Source organism: Triturus cristatus, chromosome 12 (assembly GCF_964204655.1).
Source record: "Triturus cristatus chromosome 12, aTriCri1.1, whole genome shotgun sequence".
NCBI lineage: Eukaryota > Metazoa > Chordata > Amphibia > Caudata > Salamandridae > Triturus > Triturus cristatus.
The window spans coordinates 78,277,921-78,301,049 of NC_140595.1; the positions used below are offsets into that span (position 1 = coordinate 78,277,921).

Sequence of the window (23,129 nt, forward strand, 5' to 3'; positions counted from 1 at the left end):
GGTAAGCTCTCAGACACCCTGCGGAGCTTCATGTCCAAGGTCAGAGCGGGCCTAGCCCTGGCCAGCCCGTCCAGTGCAGGTGGGATTGCTGCTTCTCCCCTCCCTGCTGGTGCACCGGGGGTCCAGTCCTTCACGCAAGTCTGGGAGGGGGGGTGGGGGCAGCCCGCCTTGCGTATCACCTGCTCAGGTTGGGGGACCGGCCTTGGCGAGCCTCTCATCCATGGGAGGACAGCTACCAGTGGTGGGGGGGCCCCTCTGTTGCCGGCCACCCCCACCCCCACCTTGGTCCAGCCTACGGTGGCGACTGCGCCCACCACACCAATTGGGGTCCCCACGGCCACGCATACAGCAGTACCACCCCCACAGTAGTTCCCAAGCCCCTGGTCACCATGGCGCCGCTGCTATCTGGTCGCTGCTGTCTGGGGTGGGAAGTTCCTCTGGCAGTCAAAGAGGGTATCCGGAGGAGAGAGTTTATTGACATTTTCACCCTCCTCATGCATGGGGCCGAGGGGGCCAACACTAGGAAAATGGGGGGTAAAGTGTGTTTCCAATCCTAGCCTGAAAAGAACATTGGCACGTGGGGGCAAGCCTTCGCCATTTTGGCGGCTGTGATAATGGAAAGATTCCCGGAGCAAGGGCCAGGGTTATTCCAATATGCCAGCATTATCACTAAGGAGACTGAGACAAGTGGGGGGATGGGTTGGTACCGCTACGACTGTGATTTCAAAAAGAAGATGGCCATGTGCCCTGAATTGGAGTGGGACCAACTAGAGGTGAGGCTTTGGGTCATGCACATGGGAAAGCGCACAGTTGAAGGGACAGCAAAGCCTAGCACCTCCAATAGTGACAAGCCCAAGGACACGAAGCAGGAAGCGAAGGGCCAGTCCAAGAAGTCCTTTCGGGGGGGTCACGGAGGGGGCCGGAAGCAAGGTAAACGATCACTGTCCAACGGGACCTGCAGCCTATTCAACGCGAGGGCTTGCTCCTGGGAGAAAGCATGCAGGTTCGCACACAACTGTAGCAAGTGTGGGGCCTCCCACCCTGCCTCCTCCTGCTCCAAGCGAGTCGGCTCAGCTCAGCTCCCGGCCAGACAGGACAAGTAAACCTTCCCCTTCCCCTGGCTACCCCCACCATCCCGCCCCCTCCTTTCCCCCTCCCAGCGACGCAGGCCGCCCAGGGCTCCCTGGGGGTGGATCTGCTCTTCTCCCTTTGGCTAAGGGTCCGTCCCCCATCATCATCGCCAACCTCCTTCCCCTGATCCATGGGTATCCCAACAGCAAAGATGGCTCGCTTCTCGCTGAGGGGTTTGTGGAAGGATTTAGAATTCCGTACCAAGGCCCCCTAGTGAGCAGGAACGCGGAGAACCTCAAATCGGCTAGGCATCATCCTGAGATCGTGTTGGCTAAAATAAAGAAGGAAGCGGCCCTTGGGAGGGTGGCGGGCCCCTTCATCCTACCACCTCTTCCGCACTTTGTAATCTCCCCGCTGGGGGTCGTGCCCAAGAAAGAGCCCGGGTCCTTTAGGTTGATCTAGCACCTGTCGCATCCAGAGGGGGACTCTGTGAACTCTTGGTTGGATGAGGGGATGTGTTCTGTGTCCTACTGCTCCCTGGACCTGGCGGTGGACATGGTCAGGAGGGCGGGGAAGGGAGCTTGGTTGGCAAAGTCAGACATTGAGTCGGCTTTCCGCCTGCTGCCGGTCCACCCTGACAGCCAGCACCTCCTGGGTTTCAAGTGGCAGGGCAAAGTCTTCTTTGACAAGTGCATGCCCATGGGTTGCTCAGTATCTTGTGCATACTTCGAGGCGTTCAGCTCGTTCTTGCAATGGGTGCTGATGAATAGGTTCGAGGCTGAGGGAGTGACCCACTACCTTGATGACTTCCTGTTTATCGGGGGGCTGACACGCAGGAGTGCAGGAGAGCCCTGCTGTGCTTTCAAGACTTGGCCAAGCACCCGGGGGTGCCGTTAGCACCTTGCAAGACTGAGGGTCCGGCGCAAGTACTGACTTTTTAGGCATCGAGTTGGACACGGTCAAGGGCGAGTCCAGACTCCCAGTGGAAAAGGTACAGGCGCTGCGTCAGGACATTCAGGCGTTGCTGGGGAAAGACAAAGCCACTCTGGGTGACATCCAATGCCTCTTGGGCAAGCTTAACTTTGCAGCGAAGGTGATCCCTGCTGGGCGGGTGTTTGCTAGGAGACTAGCAAGGGCCACATCAAAGGTTAAGAAGAAGCATCACTGGGTCCGACTGGGGACAGGGTTGAAGCATGACCTTGCCATGTGGGGTGACTTCCTCACGCAGTTCAATGGGACGGTGATCTGGCGGGAACCCTGGGTGGACAGTCAGGAGCTATGCCTATTCACGGATGCTTCGGGTAGGGAGGGCTTTGGGGCAATTCTGGGCGAGAACTGGTGTGCTCAGGAGTGGGGCAATGAAACATGTTGGCTCAGTATAATGGTATGCACAATAGGCAACCTTATTTTTAATTTGAGTGAAGTGCACAAGGAATACTAAAGTTGGTATCGAGAAAGGTACAATTTCCTTCAATTTTAAATCCACTTGGTCGCATCGTGGGATGTGATTAATTCACCACCTTTCACCACACAATTTCCTTTTTGTTTTGGTTTGGACACTGTATTTTTATTTTTCAAAGTAAGATGACTACCAATAATGATAAAAGTGGGCACAGCTGGTGAGTACCAACCAGCGAGTCCAATTGGTGGCGCGCACGTGAGGGGTCATCTTACTTTTCCACATTTTTTGTGATGGTTTGAAAATCTTTGTGCACGCATCACTTTATTCCTCCTGCAATTTGGCTAGGGGAGAGAGAAAAAGTGGGGATTCCCATTTGTAAAAAAAACAACTTTGTTCCTTTTTTATAAAAAAAAAAAAGAATTTGTTTTTTTTTAAATTGAAGGTGGAAAAAAGCTGGAGGTTACTACCTCATGATGTTAGAGGCGTATATGGGTTTTTAAAAAAAATTGTGAATCCCAACCTCAGCTTATATAGATAATTTGTGTAGCCTTAGGAGAGGCACCTTCACAAGACCAGGTCTATTTTGTATTTACATGTGCTCAGGAGTGGCCCAATGCCTGGCGCAGGCGCAACATCACTGCGAACATTACTGTCCTTGAACTCTTCCCCATCGTCATTGCACTACACCTTTGGCCGGAGACCCTGTCAGAAAGAAAGGTCCTAATCTGGTCTGACAACATGGCGGTAGTCCAGGCCATCAATGGGCAGACAGCCAAGTGCACGTTGGTCCTCTGCCTGCTCAGGGAATTGGTCAGGGCTTGCCTGGGCTGTAATGTTGAATGCAGGGCCAGACACATTGAGGGGGTCAAAAATGTGGCAGCTGATGCTCTTTCTCGTTTTCAGTGGCTTCGCTTCAGGGAGGCCTGGCTGCGGGCAAGAGCACAGATGACCCCCTTCCCGGCGCACCTCTGGAGGATCCTGTAGTGGACCAACGACTGAGATCTATGGGGGGAACGAGCACTGGCTCCAGGTACTAGGAAGCGCTATGGGGCACATCTGGCCACCTTCAGATCTGTGTCTCAAACCCTGGGTATTTCTTCCGCACCAGTTGAGGGCAGAGTACGGGCATTTGTGGTGTGGGCCAGGGAGCATGGGAAGAGCCACTCCTGGGTGTGCGGCCACCTGGCGGCCGTGAGCGTGACGCCAAGCTGTCTGGGGGGCTAGACCCAACCAAATCTTTTGCCATAAGGGCAGCTCTCAAGGGGGGGCTAGGGATGAGCCCAGGGCCCCCGATAATAGGGACCCCTTCGATTTCAACATCCTCATGGCCATGCTGGGTGTCCTTGACGGGGTCACCTATTCCAAGTATGAGGCAACCCTCTTCGCGGCAGCTTTCTGTTTGGCTTTCTTCGGCGCCTTCCGGATTAGTGAACTGGTGGCTAGGTCCAAGACCGACAGTTCGGGGGATGCCTTAGGCATCCTAGATGTGTCCCTCACTGATTCCCTGTCCATCCGCCTCCGGAGGTCCAAGACAGATCAGGCTGGGCAGGGTGTTGATGTGGTCCTCAGGCCACTCGGGGACCCCAGGTTTTGCCCGGTCCACTGGTTCAAGAAATACCTGTGTGCCGCCCCCGGCTATCTACTGATGCATGTGGACCAGGGCCCCCTGACCAGGTATCAGATGGAAAGAATAATTAGGGCTAGCTTATCCAGGGCAGGCTTGGCTCAGCCAGACAAGAGATACTCTAACCACTCATTCAGGATAGGGGCGGCCACGGCAGCTTTTAAGGCGGGTTTGGAGCCCGGGAGTGTGAAGAAGGTGGGACGGTGGAAGTCGGATTGTTACAAACGATACGTTCGCCCTTGATGTACCTTATTACTTATTGTTTGCAGTGTACTGCAGTGGTTATTGTCTTATTTTGTGTGTTTTGACAAGTTATTAAATGATTAGAGAGTGTAAACCGTGTCTCTTGTCTTACTAGGGCTACCGGTATTGGTGATCGGGCATTCATGTATCTCCAGGTTGTCTCAGTGGGCGTCGCACCGGAACTGGATGCAGCATTTCCCACAGACACAGTTTGAGTGGATGGGTTTCCCTGGTATGAGATAGAGCTGGCTCAGGAACAAATTTGAACAGAGACTGGCAGCGCGGGGGCTCCACCCGAAATCTTAGTGATTCACCTGGGGGGGAATTACCTCATTGCCTTCGGTAGAAGGCCTCTCCTGAAGGCCATGAAAAGCGACTTAGGTGAGATCTGCAAGCGCTTAGGGCAGTGTGAGGTTCTCTGGTCAGAGATGATTCCACGCAGAACTTGGCGAGGGGCCAAATCAGGGGAGGCGGTTGAGCATTCCCGGAAGCGACTTAATGGGGCAATTGGCAAGTTCACTGACCAGAGGGACCTGGGATTCATCAGACACGACATGATCCAAGAGAATGTGAAGGGGTACTTTGAGGACGATGGAGTTCACTTATCGCCAGTAGGCATGGACCTTTTTCTTCTAGACTTAAGTGAGGTGCTAGAGATGAGAGGTTGCAGGTAGACTACAGCTGTGGTGGGGGCCCTGGCGGTAACGGGGGCCACCTCCAGAGCTGTGGCGGAGTTACAGGGATATCTGGAAGCAGGCCGGTACCAAGGGTACCTCTGCGCGGCACCATAGGGGGTGCCAGAGCAAAATCCGAGGAGCCTCATGGGAGGGTCCTTGAAACCGTGTCGGCGCCCCGCTAGTCCTTCGGGTGGTTGTGGGCCTGAACAACCGGGGGGGTTTGCTATGCGACGCTCCGCCCTGGAAGGGGCGTGAGTAAGAAGTTACCAACGGTCACGTGATCCGGGAAGAGGATCACTAGTAGGGCAGCAAAGGCGGGGTTCGCCCCGGTGCTGCCTGGCTCATCAGGCGGCCAAGTTGGTAGCCTGCCCTTGGATCGCCCGTAAGATAACCCACCTATTACATAATGGTGTATGTAATAAACCTGCAGCAATTGTACCCAAACAAGCAGTCTGTGTTGTGTGTTTATTCTTGGGAAATGTATATATTGTTGGAGGGGTGTACAGAAGAATGCCAATGACGATACTATGCCGCTGACCGAGGCACCCACAGGAGGCCACTAGAGAGGTCAGCGCTCTAGTGTCGCCTGGGCACCTTACACCCTCGCTGCCCCCCTAGGGGGCAGGGACTCCGATTGGAGTCCCCCCCCCACTCCCTGCCTGGTCGTGACGCGAGGGGCGTCTTGATCTTGGGGGGAGGGTATATAACCCTCCCCCACCATGTTGGCGACCTCTTTATCGCCGTGCACGCCGCCTCCCTCCCTACCGCTTACCCGGCGTGGTGGTGGCAGGAGGGGGGCAGAGAATATTGTAATGTTTTCCTTTTTCGTTGCAGGCGGAGTTACAGGGCGATCTGGAAGCAGACCGGTACCAAGGATACCTCTGCGCTGCACCATGGGGGTGCCAGAGCCAAATCCAAGGAGCCTCATGGGAGGGTCCTTGAAACCGTGTCGGTGCCCCGCTAGTCCTTCGGGCGGTTGTGGGCCTGAACAACCGGGGGGTTTGCTATGTGACGCTCCGCCCTGGAAGGGGCGTGAGTAAGAAGTTACCAACGGTCACGTGATCCGGGAAGAGGATCACTAGTAGGGCAGCAAAGGCGGGGTTCGCCCCAGTGTTGCCTGGCTCAACAGGCGGCCCAGTTGGTTGCCTGCCCTTGGATCGCCCGTAAGATAACCCACCTATTACATAACGGTGTATGTAATAAACCTGCAGCAATTGTACCCAAACAAGCAGTCTGTGTTGTGTGTTTATTCTTGGGAAATGTATATATTGTTGGAGGGGTGTACAGAAGGATGCCAATGACGATACTAGAGGAAAGTGGGAGATTTAAAAAAAAAAATTGGGAGAGTGTATTTCCCTCATTGGCCTCTATTGAAGTAGAGGCCATTTCAGACTGAAGACAGCCAAAATAATGTTTTATAAAATTGTGAGTCCCCCGCCTGAATCGGGTCAACTGGAATGTATGCCATGCACCGCCTATCGGAGAACTTTACTTATGTACAGCTTCTCTCCCACCTACTCCCAATTTCCTTTTTTTCGTTTTCCTCCTCGATTGCATGGATCTCTAACATATTTTTGATGTGATTTTTGGTAACGGTTCTTTTGGAAAGGGCTCTACTGCCCACGAGCCAAGACCGTGCCATACCATACATGCCAAGCCAACAGACTTGTCAGACAGGAGACGCCTTATATTTTTTTAAGCCAAAAAAGGCTTATTTTACCTGCGTGTCACCTAAAATGAATTGCCTTTGCTTTCATGTATGTCAGGTGGGAAAAAAATCCTCCATATGTTTTTCGAAATCTCACTGTTTCTAGTCTTAAATGTTGCCATTTTGCTTTATTAAATCATCAAAAGAAATCAATAAAGTCACCAGCTCCTCCTTACCTACCTCCTACCTCAAACAGCCAATAGCCGGAATCCCCCATATGTTTTTCGAAATCTCACTCTTCCTAGTCTTAAATGTTGGCATGTTTGCTTTATAAAATCATCAAAAGAAATAAAGTCACCAGCTCCTCCTTACCTACCTCCTACCTCAAACAGTCAGACAATAGCCGGAAGAGGACTAGACTCTCGTGCCTTATATTGCCGTTAACCATTTGGGTTCACGAGCGCATGCTCCCCGCCATCTGCTATTGGTTAACTCTTTCATGCGCCAAGATCTAGCAGCTGAACCGTGCGTGCCCGATTGGCTGCAACGCAGGGTTCCAGCCTGATTAGCTATTGGTTACGATGCCGCAACGGCTGCACGCTGCAGTGCTGTTCAGCGCTGCTTCTTATTGGTTGATGTCGGGTGCTGGAAAGGGTTTGGGAGGGCTGTGATTGGAGGTAACGAGGGATGCTCTGAACGGAGTCGGTGAGGAGACAGAAGCAGGTGAGGAGTGAGAATGGAAGGAGCTTTGCTGCGGAAGGTTGTCAACACCTAGACATGTCGTCCAATCTTCCTGGCCCCTTAATCCCCCCGACCCATACCCATCCTAACTGGGCTTCGCAGCACTAGGTTTGCAAGATACTTCCAATACGCACACGGAACCGACCGACTGCCTTTTTTAGGAATTTAGGCCGGTGTTCCCAAGAGAGTCCCACATCCGAATCCGCCCTCCGTCCTGCAGAGGCAAAGGGGTTCACTATGTAGGACGCGGTTAATGAGATACTGAGCTGGACGTCTATCTTTTCAGTGCCCAGTCAGACCCCTGTGCTCTGTGACCGCATGCTGCGTTGTCTGGCTAGTTATAGATGGATTGCCACCTTTACCAGACAAAAATACCAGCTATTGTTTTCCCAACATACTGCAAAGGGCAGGACATGATACTTAAATATAACTTCATATAACATTTTAATCTTTTTAACACAGCTTTTTGTCTTTATTTATCAATTAAGCTTCATTAAGGCAGCAATAGAGCACATTTTAAAGAGCGTTCCTAAGTGTCCTGTTTAAACAATGTGCTGATAAGGGGATAAAGTCCCAGCTTTACCTGATTTTCCTAATTTTTGTACATGCTGGGTCACAAAAATACTGGCCATTCATGTAAAGAAGCGGGCAGGTGCCAACAACCCTAGTTATAGGGAGGACTGTGTCTGCCAAAAGGCAACTTGCTTGGAATGAGGAAACGTCTGCTGTACCAGCAGATTGTTCTTAAACAGCCCAGGTTTTAGCAGAGCTTTCGTTTTAACAAGAAAGTGTGTTTTTTATCAACGTTGTTTCAGCTTAGACGGAACCGTCCACTTCACTTTCCCTTCCAAAGCTCCTCCAAACAGGCCAGTGACCTTGTCGGGAACGTGAATTACTTGAAAGGCAAGGTAGAGACCCAAGCAAAAGGAGTGGTGGTTGCCGTTTAAGTGAAGCATCCGTCTTATTTTCTGAGAGGTTAGGTATAACCCATGCCTCTTCTACCATTTCTTCCCCAAAGGCCCTTCAAACAGGTCCAAGGCAAGGAGGGAACACCAGCAAAAGCAGTGGTTATGGCCCTTTTAAGTGAGGCATTTATGTTTTAACTAACTGGAACTGTAAGTAAAATACCTCAGTAGGTAGCTGCTCTGAACGCAAAGTACAGACATTTTGTTCATCTGTAACTGGGGGCCAGCTTGGCTCCAGCTCAATAATAGATTTCCGAACTAGAAATACAATACATACTAGAAATTACTATATACTAGAAATACATTTTTAACTGGTGGACGTTTTTATCACTTCTGTGCCACAGCAGCCTCTGCAACCGCTCTTTATAGTTAAAAATGTATCCTTCATTTACAGATACGAAAATGAAACTAAAGTGAAGGATATATATAAAATTGCAACTCCATATTTAAGAACCAGAAAGTAGGGTTATGTTTGTGTAGAATGGAGACCTGTCTGCTCCACAGAACTTGCAAAAGTGGTTGATTCGTTATTTACTGCTTAAACTCCTCTACTGTATATTACTGTCTACCTGCTGTGTGGTTCTAAACTCGAAATGCATGCAGAGATATTATAGCTGAGACGTACATTGAAGTTGCAGAGAATACATTTTCCCCTTTGCAACTACCACCCACCTCCCCACTACTGAGCCCTTTTTTTAAAATTTATTTAAATGTCTGGGCTGTTTGCACTTAAGCTTTAATTTTTCTTCTCAAAAGGTATTGAGGACAAATTTGGGTCCTGTTCTCCATGTGTTGGAGATTCAAAATGCACCCAGGATTTGTGGGTTCCTTTGGAGGGAACCAAGAAATGAAATTAGCAGATATAGTATCTTGTGTTCTTTATCTGTTGCAAAGATGTGTTGAACAGTTTTTTTCACCTCTAAGAATCGTATTAACAAAAGGCTTACTGTGTTAAGATCACCCTTGTACCAGCTTTCAGAAACAGGCAAAGTTGTAAAAAAATAATAATAATGACCACAGTGTTTGCAGTTTTCTAAGTGGAAGTTAGTTTTTCCAATTCTTGTGGTTTCTGCCTTCTTGCAGTTTGTGTGAAACTCTCTGGTGAACCCAGAAAGCTAGGAGTCATTTATGTAAATCACTCAAGGTTTTCCCATGGAAAATATTGGTTGAAATAAAAACAAATGACAATAAGAAAAACAGGCCACTATAAAATCTACTCACCAACTCGCTATTGCGAGTCAGAATTTGAGGGCGAGCTATATTTAGGGCTTACTCGCCCGTTCATGTGAGCTGATAAAGAACAGCTGTTCTGTTCCCTTAACTCCTTGTGTGCCCATGACGAGCTGGACTCGTCATGGAGCACAGTCGCGCTGTGCCCATGACGAGTCCAGCTCGTCATGAGGCATTCCCTGGGGGATCCCTCTGGTGCGGGCACCAGAGGGATTCTCTTTTAGTGAAAATAGCCTCGGGAGCTGGGGAAGAGCTTCCCCAGCTCCGGAGGCCCCCCCCCCTTCACTGTAATGACGATCAAGTACCCGCGACAGGCGAGGGCCCACAACGTAGTGCGCCTCAACAGGCAAGGGTCCTAAACGTAGTGCGCCTCACTACGTTTTGGGCCCTTGCCGAGGGAGGCACCGTTTTTATTGGGAGACCCGGGGGAACGCCGGGTGGTAGGAAATTTGTGTCAGCCCGTTGATGCCACAACTTTCCCACACAAAAATGTGTGAAAAAAGTGATTTTTTTTTCAGCAAAATTTTAGGTTTGCAGGGCATTCTGGGTAAGGAAACGTTGGGGGATCCACGCAAGCCATACCTCCCTGGAATTCCCAAGGTGTCTAGTTTTCAGAAATGTGTGGGTTTGGTAGGTTTCCCTAGGTGGCCGCCGAGCACCGGGCCAAAAACCCAAGTGACCCCCCCCCCCCTTGCAAAACCAGGTCGTTTTGAGATGGGCAATTTTCATGTTGCCTCACTACGTTGTGGGCCCTTGCCTGTCGCGGGTACTTGGGCCTCCCACACAAGTGAGAATAAACACAGGAGTTATACCCATAGACCCAACTGAGATTGGGTAGATACTTGTAAATGCGACAATATCTCAGCAGGATGTACTGAATTATTTACAAAGGTATGTACAAGACATTACAACGAACAGAAGAGAGGAAACTCAAAGTTATTTTTTCAAAAACGCCAATCGGCGTCATATATTTGGTGGATCAAAAGAGCACAACAGGGTATAAAATACTCTGGCAACCCTAGTGATAAAGTGTACAAAGTGCTCGTGCTAGTGAAACAACGGCGCTAGTGACAACGTGAAAAAACAACACCACAACAGCCGGCGCATGAAGGCAATATTTACAGTACAGGGTCCATATAGCAATTTACTCGATAGTAAAATTGGTATTTTTCATTTTCAAATGGACCAGGTTTGTGTGCGCAAAGAACGTTTAGGCTGGTGGATAATGGTCAACGGCGTTTCGATCCTGTCAATTTGAGGATCATCATCAGGACCTGGGTTGCTTAAATTGGGAGTGCTCTTGTGCATGGGCAGAGGGCTAAGTGTTCAGCAATAAGTGAATAAAGGTAGAGGGCACGGGGAGGGCCCTCGGAAAGCGAAGTGGAAAGGGATCGGTTACCGACCTAGTGGGTGCACACGTAGTTGGCTCCTCTAGTCCCCGCGGTATTCTCTTCCGCCCTGGATTTACTCCTGGTTTGCTGTTGATCGCCACTTTGACTGCGCGACCAGATTCTTGACTACGGCTCCATTCACCCTTGGGCTGCACCTCGGTCCTCCTCCTGCATCAGTTGCTTTGCCCGCAAAGATCCCTTTCCACTTCGCTTTCCGAGGGCCCTCCCCGTGCCCTCTACCTTTATTCACTTATTGCTGAACACTTAGCCCTCTGCCCATGCACAAGAGCACTCCCAATTTAAGCAACCCAGGTCCTGATGATGATCCTCAAATTGACAGGATCGAAACGCCGTTGACCATTATCCACCAGCCTAAACGTTCTTTGCGCACACAAACCTGGTCCATTTGAAAATGAAAAATACCAATTTTACTATCGAGTAAATTGCTATATGGACCCTGTACTGTATATATTGCCTTCATGCGCCGGCTGTTGTGGTGTTGTTTTTTCACGTTGTCACTAGCGCCGTTGTTTCACTAGCACGAGCACTTTGTACACTTTATCACTAGGGTTGCCAGAGTATTTTATACCCTGTTGTGCTCTTTTGATCCACCAAATATATGACGCCGATTGGCGCTTTTGAAAAAATAACTTTGAGTTTCCTCTCTTCTGTTCGTTGTAATGTCTTGTACATACCTTTGTAAATAATTCAGTACATCCTGCTGAGATATTGTCGCACTCCCACACAAGTGAGGCACCGTTTTTATCGGGAGACCCGGGGGAACGCTGGGTGGTAGGAAATTTGCGTCAGCCCGGTGATGCCACAACTTTACCACACAAAAATGTGTGAAAAAAGTGTTGTTTTTTTCAGCTAAATTTGAGGTTTGCAGGGCATTCCGGGTAAGGAAACGTTGGGGGATCCACGCTACCATACCTCCCTGGATTCCCCTGGGTGTCTAGTTTTAAAAAATGTATAGGTTTTCTAGGTTTCCCTAGGTGCCGGCAGAGCTATGGTTCAAAAACTACAGCTAGGCACTTTGCCAAAAAAGGGTCATTTTTCACAGCGAAATTGAGGTGTGTCCACGTTGTGTTTTGCGCTGTTTCCTGTCGCGGGCACTAGGCCGACCCACACAAGTGAGGTACCATTTTTCTCGGAAGACTTTGGGGAACGCGGCGTGGGTGGAAATTTGTGCATCCACGCAGATTCCAGAACTTTCCACCAGAGAAATGTGGGGAAAATGTGGCTTTTTTGGGCAATTTTTTAGGTTTGGAACGGATTCTGGGTAACAGAACCTGGTGGGAGGCAGTCAAGTCGCCCCATCCTGGATTCCCCTGGGTGTCTAGTTTTAAAAAATGTATAGGTTTGCTAGGTTTCCCTAGGTGCCAGCAGAGCTATGGTTAAAAAACTACAGCTAGGCACTTTGCCAAAAAAGGGTAATTTTTCACAGCGAAATTGAGGTGTGTCCGCGTTGCGTTTTTGCGCCGTTTCCTGTCGCGGGCACTAGGCCGACCCACACAAGTGAGGTACCATTTTTCTCTGAAGACTTTGGGGAACGCGGGGTGGGCGGAAATTTGTGGATCCACGCAGATTCCAGAACTTTCCACCAGAGAAATATGGGGAAAATGTGTTTTTTTTGGGCAATTTTTTAGGTTTGGAAGGGATTCTGGGTAACAGAACCTGGTGGGAGGCAGTCAAGTCGCCCCATCCTGGATTCCCCTGGGTGTCTAGTTTTCAAAAATGTATAGGTTTGCTAGGTTTCCCTAGGTGCCGGCAGAGCTATGGTTAAAAAAACTACAGCTAGGCACTTTGCCAAAAAAGGGTCATTTTTCGCTGTAAAATTGAGGTGTGTTCACGTTGGGTTTTGAGACATTTCCTGTCGTGGGCACTATGCCTACCCCTACAAGTGAGGTACCATTTTTATCGGGAGACTTTTGTAAAGGAACTGTTATTACCAATTGACTTTCGATGCGTTTCTGCCTTCCAAATGAAAGACCATGTGTAAAAAAGAAGTCATTCTAAAAAATGACTGATAATTCTCATGCTAGTATGAGTATTCCCAATTTCGGAAATGTGCAAATATCTACTGTTTCTAAACTCTATATTTTGTTCCCATTTCAGAAATACATAGGTGTCTTTCATACCGTTTTTTCCAAGTACACATTTTTACAGACTAATTACTATATATCCAGTACATAATCAAAAACCATTGCAAGTTGCTGCTCAGTTTTTGGATCTGGGTTCGTCCGGTTCTTGGTGAACCTACAAGTCCTATATATCCCCACAACCAGTAATGTCCAGCGGATGTAACGGTGTATTGCTTTCAAAGAGCTGTCATAATTAGAAGTTGTTACAGGTGAAAACGTTGACACACAAGTCTTTTTTTTTTTTATTCAACAAATTTTCAATTTATCCTATATTTAACTGTTTCTATAAAAAAACCTTGATGGATCTACACAAATGACCCCTTGCTGAATTCAGAATTTTGTCTACTTCTCCAAAATGTATAGCTTTCCAGGATCCATTATTGCTTTTGTACCCATTTCTACCATTAACTGGAAGGAGGTCGAAAGCACAAAAAATTGCAAAAATAGGCTATGTCCCAGAAAAATGCCAAAACTGTGCAAACATTTTTGGGTTTCAGACAAAAGTCTGGTATCCCCTAAAAGCTGGGAAAATGGTGATTTCAGCCCCACACACCCTTTTTTGATAACACTTGCAGGGAAAAACTCAGAAGCTTTCATTTGCAGCCCGTTTTTCCCATTTTCCCCACAAAAAACTAAATTTTGCTGTATTTTGGCTAATTTCTGTGACCCCTCCAGGGGAATTCACAAACCCCGAGAACCTTCAGAATCCCCATGATGGAAGAAAAGGACGCAAATTTGGCGTCGATACCTTATGTGGTCAAAAAGTTACAGTGGCCTCAGCGCGCACTACCCCAAATAGCCAAAAAAGGGCGTGGCACAGGAGGGGAAAAGGCCTGGCAGCGAAGGGGTTAAAAACCTAAAGGAGCAATACGGAGGACTTTGCTCTGTGTTCAAAGGCAGAAGTCAGTTTGTCCTCGTACAGTTACTTTTCTTTCTGTGCAGAGTTCCAGTATTTTGTAAAGTCTAACGTGCTGTACAAGTGTGAAATGAAAGGCTTTAGAGTGTCAGTTTGTTGTCTAACACACAATCTTTAAATAGCTTGTCGTCCCCTACCATCACCCATGCTCTTTGTGCTCCACCAACCTTTTCACAGTGTCCCGAGTTAGATGCACCACGATGTGTGGCTGCTCGTTCTCTTTTCTGGGCCCTAAGTTTGGAATGTTCTTCCTGAATCTCTGAGGCTGCGCTTCCTTGTCCACTTTTCTCAGAGAGCTAAAATCCTGATTAATTTAGGTCCTACTTCGAGGCTGATGAACCTGTTCCTAAGCGCTGGGAAACTCTCTGGGTAGCTGTGCGCTATACAAGAACATAATAATAATAGCTAACCAGTGAGCTGTACACACATTAAAAAAAAAAAAAAAAAATCAATAGTTATGAAAGCCCAGTTTTGTAATTGTATGATGAAAAAACATCACAGCACTTTACTTGGTGATGTGCAAAATATAAATATATTTGCTGAAACGCAATTTTCACTGATTGTTGTTAATATACCATACAATGATGTCAGTAAATCTGAATGTTAGTGGGAAGGTTTTGGGCCATTTTCATTGGACATTTACTGTCTGTAAATGAGTGTGCTACCACATCATGCTTTAGTAATCTATGGTCACATATACAAAACATTTTTTTAGGCTGCAAATGGCCCAATTCTCAGAACCGGGTCATTTGCAACAGCAGAAAAGGTTTTTAAAATGCACAAAAGCCAAATTGCGATTCGGTAACCTGTTATCAAATCGCAGTTTGGGTTTGTAAATCGTATTTGGAAGGGACGTGTTTATGGCGTCCCTTCCTAATACCAATTTGCAGTGGTATGTATGAATGTTTTGCGACCAAATTAAGTTCACAAAACATTCATTTTTGACTCCCCTCAAGGGTGGTGGTGGTAACCGTTCACAAAAGAGAAGGGATCCCCCGGGGAGCCCCTTTACCTTTGTGAATGTTGATACAAATATTTTTTTAAGAGCAGGCAGTGGTCCCACAAACCACTGTCTACTCTAAAAAAAAAAATATATATATATACTGAAACGTTTAATTTTTTTCTTTTTAAACGCATCTAGTTTTTCTTTTAAGGTAAACGGGTTGCACTTAAACAGAAAATGGTAGCTTTATTAAAAAGCAATCAGACATGGTGGTCTGCTGACCCCAGCAGGCCACCATACCTGTGATGGCTGCAGTTCCTTATGGGTCCCAAACAGCGACCTACCTCATAAATATTCATTATGTAGGTCTAGTGCGATCCCATTTGGAATCACTATTTCCAACTTCTAGGTTTTTGTACCTTAGGACATGGTAGAGTATCACAATTTCTAAATTACCTACATATGTCCCCAGGCCTCGAAAAATTATAAAAATGTTACTAGACCTGCAGGTCTAGTGACTTACATAATCAACTCAACCTATTTGTAATGCTCTTGACACATAACCTGGTTTCAAATGATGCAATTGTGGGCAAATGGTTTAATTCATTGAGCTGCCATCTTCATGATGATCACATATGAGAGCACCTTCAAACATGAGAGTTCAGCATGTCTGCACAAAAATCTATTTTGTTTGATTTAATAGACTACCGTTGCTCCATATATAATGCAAATCTAGCCACATATAGGATACACATGACCTGACTTGCCTCTTAGTTCATTAGCCGCATTGTCAGGGTGGGTAAGAAGCAGGAATGTTTCTCAAATCATGTTAAAAAAACCATCACTTTTAATAAATACATGACTATAAAACATGAAGTGATAGCACACTGTAATTTGCAGTCAGCAGGTTTTACATTGAAATGGCCAAAAAAATTCCCACCGACATGCAGTTTTACTGATAAACTAGATAGTGTACAAACAATGTTTGGAAATAGTTTCTTAAAATGTGTCATTTACACATCACAAAGTAAAGTGTTCTGAATTCTTTTGCTCCCATTTAACTTTTTGTTTGCATCACACTTCTTAATTTTGAAATAGTTGTAATATTTGTTGTCAGGCTATTTATTTAAATGTTATGTGTCGGAGAAACAAAACGGACATGTTCAGGCGCTCACTTGACAAAAACCACCAACTGTTGTAAGAAAAAGAATAATTAACTCCATTTTCTAAGCAGCAATTAGTAAAAAGACAAACTGACATTTTTACTTCTTCCCTTGAACAGGCTGCAGATGTGTCAATATAAACATGATTTAATGGCATCCTTATTGCTCATTCACTTTACCAATGAACAGAACACCTGTTCTTTTCCAGCTTAAGTTCACTCTCCAACTGGGACTAGTAGGTGCTAAAAATAGCTCGACCTGTTATTTGGCTCCCAATTGTGAGTGAGCGAGTAGATTTTTCGAGGCCTGACCCCATATTTATTAAAAGTAAGGTTTTAAACATGAACTGAGAAACCCTCCTTATCCTGCCCTGGTGGCAATGCTATTAGTGAACTAAGGCAAGTTGGGGATCATGTGTACCCTATATGTGGGCAGGTTCTAATTATACGTGGAGTGAACGTTTAGTCTGTTTAAGCAAACAAATGTTTTTTTTGTATATAGGAAATGCTGAACTCTCATATTTGAAATGGCTCTCAAATGTGATTATGAAGAAATAGGCAGCTCTGTAAAATATATAATATTTTCCTTGGATGACACAATTTAAGACCAGTTTATGGGTCAAGTACATTACTGTTAGGTAGAGTTGATTCTTCAAGTTACTAGACCTGCAGGTCTAGTAGGATCTTTGTGTATTTTCAAGGCCTCAAAAATAGAAATGGGTGACTATGTATTTTTCTGTTTTTGTTTGCCACTATGGCTGATTTACAAAAAATAATAAACCCTTACGTACATCACTCTTCTGGTTGCAGGCATATGTAGTGCTTGTTGATTGTCCAAAAATAATTGACACCAGAGCCATCAACTGAGTTTGCTTATGATTTTGCATTGTGTACCAACCATACATCGATTTGTATGGTAAAATCTAGTAAATGTAAAATGAACAAAGAAATCATGCATTTTTTTAAATGTGCCTTAGGTAGTCCGCACAACAGCCTTTGTACATCTCCCAATTTGGGGTTACCCATAATATTTGATTCAGAGGACATCTTGCAGAAGTGCTCTTTCTTGCACACATGCTTACATTTGTAAGCCAATGATAACAAATGTGTTCCTCACTTGTTCTGATTAAAAATGTTATCCCCCCCCCCCCCCCACTTGTGTCGGACCGGAAAGGCCCCAAAACGAAACTTCAATATTTTTCTTTTGAAATTCATTCATTCTGGCCTGTGGGTAGCTGCTGTGTTTGGCTGACACTCTGGTAAACCTACCAGCCCCAGACGTTTCTGAAATCTAGATGCCAGTAGAGTCCAAGTTGGTGTGACATGTATGGATTCCACTATGTTTTCTTACACAGAAATGCAGTGCAAAGCCAATCCAAACCTTGGGTAAAATTGCTAAAATTCTAAAATCTGCAGGGATCCACAACATTCCTACCACCCAGCGTTTCCACATTTTTCCTGTTAAAAGTAATACCCTACTTGTATGGATGGGCCTATAGCCCACAACAGGGACTGGTCAAAACTTGGACGTTGTGATGTCAATGATGTCTTCACCGGTTATAGTTTTGGCTCGTTCCTATGACGTGTTATTCACGCAAGCCACTCCACCTTTTGATTTCCCCTTGGTCTCTAGATTTCAGAAATACCCTGGGTTGCTAAGTTTCCCTGGTTGTTGGCTGACCCAGCGCAAGAATAGTGGATCTATTCCCCCAAGGCAAAGGAGGGGGAACTGGGATTTCTTTGGGTGAGGGTGTGGCATATGGGCTGGCAGAGAGGGATGAATCTTCCATTCTGCTGCTTGCTCCTGGGGTTGGTGGCCTGATGCCAAGCTAGTCCATTGGCTCCACCCCATTGTTTTTCTCACTTTCCTTCCTCTTGTACTCTGTTGGGCTTGCAACACCCCCACCACCCCTTGGTGGGCATACATCCATTATCAGTCCACTTAACGGAGGGGCAGAGCTAATTCGTGTGATGAAAAGTGAGTAACAGACGGCAGAGTTGCCCATCCTGGCACTGCAATGCTGCTCTCACCCTGGGAACATTACAGTACCCCCAATCCTCCAACCCCAACAGGGGAAGATTGAATAGATTCAGCTGCTACCTTCCTACCCTTGTGGCAGAGGGCCCATTAGATACCAGGGATCAGTGTGCAAAAAAAAAGATGGCGATGGGCGGGCATAGGCTTGCTGGACATCAAGTTTTAGCTGTGTTTGTTGATGGTAGGTGCAAGATCTACACGCCCTCTCTCCTTAAACCTGGTGTGTATTTGAAAGTTCCAGTAGCTAAATTGATGTCCTAAGACTTTCTACAAGCCAGTGCTCAGATACTGATGACCAGATTGGGTTCTGACCAACAAGCAATACGTGGCCATCTGCTAGTTCCATAACTCGCCCCATATCATAAAAAATCTCTCAATAATATTGCCTTTCTGCAAAGAAGTCTCTATCTTTCATGGAAGTTTTTGAATAACCGTGACATTTTTGATGTCTTGCATTGTTTTTCGACCCAAACAACACAACAGAAATTCAGAAACCTGGAATCTGTGTCAGCCTTGGTGGAAAGGGTTTTATGTATGAGTTAGGGAAGTGAAATGTAGTTGCCCTTTGAAAATGAAATACTCAGTTGACCATGTTATTCTCGGTTAACACGTTTTTCCTTAATCGTCAAATAGCCATTATTTAAAAATAAAAAAAAAAAAGTTTACATTTTTTTTCACTACACTTGAATTGTTGAAAGTAAATCCTTGGAAGTGACATAGTTTGGGCCATTTTTGGGTCTCGCGCCTAGCGTTGCAGTGCGCAGGCATGCTCGTGCAGCGCGAGACCTCTTGTAAGGAGGTTTTGAAAGCTGACCACATGCTCGTGCATGTGATCAGGCTTTCTCCGGCAGGCATTGGCTTTCGTGTGTTTAAAAAAAAAAAAAAAAGGAAAAAAAGCACGCAATTGGGCAAAGGCGGGCGCATGTCCTGCCGTTGCAAAGCCCATTCCCGTCTGTGTCTAGCACGCGCAGTGGCGCGCGTTTGACGCGCTCCCCCCGCTCCTCTGTAGTGTGCACGCACCACTAGTTTCCATTTGACAAGGGAAAGTTCAGCGCAGCATCTGATTTCCAGGCCGTCACGCGCATCTTCTGTTTCCTCCATCCCTTCGCTACTCTACCCCCACCCCACTCTGTGTGTAGCATTGGAACATTTTCCCTTCAACCCTATTTCTTTTAAATACGCCAAAAGGATATTGTTTATTCGACTCCATATTCCAAGAGGAGTTATCGGGGCAGTTCCTGCTGTTCGTTGAGACCATTCAAAAACGAGAGAGTGATTGCGGTGGGAGGAGGTGGGGGGGGTCTCTTTGTCGAATATTCGCATTCTGCTGCTAAGGCAGTGCATACAGTGAGTTGATGCACTTGTCGCAGTTGTTGAAACTTGCAAGGCAGATTCTACGGGCATACAGCAAATTTCGAAGACCTGGATACTTTTGCATCCCTTATTGGAGTTAAACTGTTATAAAAGCAGACCATTACACCCTGTGTCACTCTGTTCTGCCTTTCACTGTTTGCCTGCGTATTCACTTTTCTGCGTTCCTCCTTGTTGTAATTGTTGCATTTTTTCCTGACTGGATTTGGCCCGAGGTACATGTGGGTCTGGATGGGAATTGCAAGGTGATCAAGCGCTGCCTTGTTTATAAAACGATTGGCTTGCCCGTTTAAACTTTTATGAGCAGCCTGGGTTTGAGGTGCGCTCTTCACGCGAACTAAAACAATAATCTACGGATAACAGGATGGGAGGCGGAATCGAGATAAACAGTACAGTAAACTTGAGTGACATTTCATGGCAGGAGACGCCAGTTGGCATGGCGAGTGTAGCTTTGCGGGGCTGATATCCCAGGACAGAGTGTGCAGTATCAGTTTAACACTTAAAGATGCTGCCGGCCAGCAGCGTGAAATCCTCAAGAACCCCCTCCGCCTTTCATCTTTACCTCATTACAGCTACTTCGGGCCGGGCGAGAGAAACCTGTTTTATGTTTGAGTTTATATCGGCGCCTATTACAGCCCGTCCCCTGGGCACAGAAAATCCAGGAATGTGGCAATTTTCTGGTGAGAAAAAGATAGGACTGTCAAGAATTCCTGTCATGCGAGGGGAGGAAAACGGTAACCAGCGAAAACGGACTACATCTCCCAGGATGCTTAGCGGTTGAGGTTATGTAAACAGGAGAGCTGTTACATAACTCAAGGAAAACACGCCCTTATGTAAACAGGAGAGCTGTTACATAACTCAAGGAAAACACGCCCTTATGTAAACAGGAGAGCTGTTACATAACTCAAGGAAAACACGCCCTTATGTAAACAGGAGAGCTGTTACATAACTCAAGGAAAACACGCCCTATAAAAGGAGGAACCGGGAGGTACAACGCTGTCGGATATTGTGTTTACACCGACGTACCTGCTTAGTGAAGAGCAGTGTTCCGGAGTGGTGCTCCAGTAAGGCAAGAACGGAGGTAGGTCGAGTCGTTACTCCCTGGGCCGTGTCTTGCCCCATCGTCACCTGTGAAGGACCCGGAAGCTCTACCGGATAACCATTGAGCTTCGCTTTTTGACTCGGCTGAGTCAAAGCGCAGTGGCGCTTTTGCTGGATGGAGTCGTAACTCCCAGCCCGACCAGAGATACAGGGACTGCCAGCTGTAACGCACACCAGGAGGTGTTTGCCGCGTTACAGACTCGGAAGTCCACAGGATCGATCGAGCGGCTGCTCTCGGTTCAGTCTTCTTTGCTTGTGATTGGGGTATCGGTGACGCATCACCAGGAGGTGACTCCGCGTCCCGGTGCAGTCTGAGGAAGAGGTTGAGCGGCTGCTCCCTTCAAGTAGAGACCCCGGCTGGGTGTTTCCCTGACTCCTCGATTCTCCCCAACACTCTTCGTGCCCCTCACAGCCTACCGATTGGCATTTTCGGCCATTTCATTTCTGCCCTCTGTTGGCATACGCCGGGATCGGCGTATATGCAGAGGACGGTTAGGACCATCCGTGCTGTGGGCTGGTAACGTACTTAGCCTGGAGGATTCCAGTGACTATAACCTTTGTTTATTCCTTGTATTGTTTTTGCCTTCATTAAAATAACTAAACCTTCACAAGTGGTTGCGTTCTCATTATCGTGTCTGTTAAACGATCCTGAGACGTTCAGGGCGTTACAAGGACACGCTGCTAATGCTGGGAATGCGTGCCACATGCACAATTCAAAACCTTATAGAGCCATATTCCTGACTTAGTTATTTATAACAGCTATAATATTTCGTTTAATAGACTCCGGTTCCATGGTCTTGTTGCTGATTTGGCCTAGTGTACTGAGATGGCTACGGGTATTATGTGCGTGTGTGTGTGCACACACTCACCACGTTTGGTACACTAGAGTGTTTTGCAAACTAGGCAAAGCACTGAATTTGACACACTGTGCAAGCATGCTTTGGGATGCGTGCAGTGCTTAATTTGACCCCGTGTTTGCAGGTGGGGCCCATGGTAAGTGTTAATAATAATATTATTATTCTGCAATACATGGCACTCCATGTATTGACCACCACGGAAGCCTAGACAGTTACATTGGCCTTGGCAGGTTCAGACTCAGGGCATCAACCACCAAGCAGCTCACTGGTGCGTTTTTATCTCCCTGAGCTGTAATGCCAGCTTAACTGTGCCTAAACCCACAACAGACACCATTCCCTTAGTTTCTAGCACCAAGACCCCTTTGCTAGGACGGTCAAATCCTCCCCTGGAGCCCCTGATTAGATACAAAAACGACCCATCATTTAGGTACAATGGGCCACTGAAATCCCTTGGTTCAGGCGGCAACGTCCTGCTCTTCCGACCTTTGCAGAAAACAGAAACTTTTATGTTGTGTAGAGTTCTAAAAGAAAAAAAAAAAACTGAAATAGGCCAAAATATATCTAAATATCAGGTTGCACCTCTTACGCAGCCCCTCTGTACTATTAAACTGTTGCAGTGTTTAATATTTGTTTAAATTAAATGTACGTTTACCATCCATAGCGAATTATTGCACCTAATGTACAGCAGGGGCTCGGGTATGGTATGAAGGATTGCTAAGAGAGCGGATGAAAGAAGTATACAAGAGTCCTATGTCAGAGACCGAGTATGCCTTTCTCGCATACTACAATTGTATTCTTCTTGACATTAATAGAAAACTGGCACTGCTGGAAACAACGGGCTGTTTGTGCAGCGACCACATCCGGGCAGGCTTTTGTTGCACAGTTATGCGATTCACATCAATGCCTACCAGCTGACGGTATCATACCCTCATTTTCATAGAAGGGCTCGCTACTCCCTTCTCGATATAAAGTGATTTATCACCAAGAATCAATCGTCTGCAATTAAATACACAGATGCATATAGCCAAGGGTGATAAATGAACTAATGGGAATTGGGGGAACCGTTGCTACTCGTGTTGCCAACTGGGAAAAATCTTTAATTCTTTTGAAAGTAGCAACAAAAAATAAGACTTCTAGATCATCGGAGCGCTGCGTGCGGCCAACTCCCAGGCGCGTGGGCTTTCCTTGAGTCACAGGAGACTGCTGCGTAGGTGATGCAAGTCTTCGGATATGCCTATGGTGTGGGGTAGGTGGGACTTGGGTGGGGGAAGGCGCAGGCCAACCTGAAGACTTTCAGGAACTCTGATTCACACACCATCATTCTGCTCACACCCTTCCATTACCTCACTGACGGTCTCGGTCTTGCAGTCCCACCATCCATCTGCCAGCACCCCCTCTCTCTCGCTCTACCGCCTATCTCTCCCTTCGCCTCTCTCTCTTCCCTCTCTTTTTGCAGTTCTCCCTTTCTCCTCTCCTCCTCCCTCTCTTCCCCTCCAGGGGTGTGGAATTTTAATAAAATATCTACTTGTCCATGGGGCAGGCAGCTTCATAAATCTACTTGTCCTTTAACAAAACCCACTTGTCCCTTTGGTGCCATGTAGTGCG

General features: G+C 46.9%; 1 protein-coding gene across 8 annotated transcripts in view; it reads left to right on the plus strand.

Annotated features, from left to right (window-relative positions):
• The first annotated feature begins 7,275 nt into the window (after positions 1 to 7,275).
• The window catches only part of TDRKH (tudor and KH domain containing), a 375,719-nt gene continuing 359,865 nt past the window's right edge, over positions 7,276 to 23,129 (plus strand). For 7 of the 8 annotated variants that reach the window (XM_085639768.1, XM_085639770.1, XM_085639771.1 and 4 more), the window contains exon 1: positions 7,276 to 7,388. The gene's annotated coding sequence lies outside the window, so the exon portion shown is untranslated. Of the gene's footprint in view, positions 7,389 to 7,493; positions 7,515 to 23,129 lie in introns of those variants that run through there. The other variant, XM_085639769.1, reaches the window with a different exon arrangement.